Below are 800 nucleotides of genomic sequence, written 5' to 3' on the forward strand. Positions count from 1 at the left end.
ATGATTCCTGGAATTCTCATTAAGAATTTTGATACCTTTATTTTCTTTTTCCACTTAATTTTCGAAAAAAAATCCAAAAATATTTCTTGTTTGAGTCTAAAGTCTCATGTTAAGTTTGGTGTCAATTGCATGTTTCTGTTCTTTTTTGCATTCATGCATGTGTCTTCATTAATCTTCAAGTTGTTCTTGATGGTTTCATTGCTCTGATTTTTAAATTCTCTTGACTTGAGTGTTTATGTGTCTCATATGCATTCTCAACTTGTTAGTGTCAGTAGTATACAAACTGCTAAGTTTGGTGTCTTGCATGCATTGTTTATTTGATTTTAGTTGCATTTTAATTATTCCTCATTATTAAAAATCCAAAAATATTTTTTATTTGTGTCTTTTCAAGTCAATAATACAGAGAATTGAAGATTCAGAACATACAGCAGAGGAATTACACAGAAAAAGCTGGGCGTTCAAAACGGCCAGTAAGGAAGGCAAACTGGCGTTTAAACGCCAGCCAGGGTGCCTGGCTGGGCGTTTAACGCCCAAAAGGGTAGTAGTTTGGGCGTTAAACGCCAGAATGTGCACCATTCTGGGCGTTTAACGCCAGGATGGCACAAGAAGGAAGATTCTGTTTTTAATGCCAATTTTTTTCAGGTTTTCAAAATTTTTCAAAATCAAATCTTTTTCAAATCATATCTTCTCAATCACATCTTTTTAAAACCAATCATATCTTCTTAACCACATCTTTTTCAAAATAGTTCTCAATCAAGTCTTTTTGATTTCTAATTTCAAAATCTTTTTCAAAAATCACA

This window comes from Arachis duranensis, chromosome 9 (assembly GCF_000817695.3).
Source record: "Arachis duranensis cultivar V14167 chromosome 9, aradu.V14167.gnm2.J7QH, whole genome shotgun sequence".
Classification (NCBI taxonomy): Eukaryota; Viridiplantae; Streptophyta; class Magnoliopsida; order Fabales; family Fabaceae; genus Arachis; species Arachis duranensis.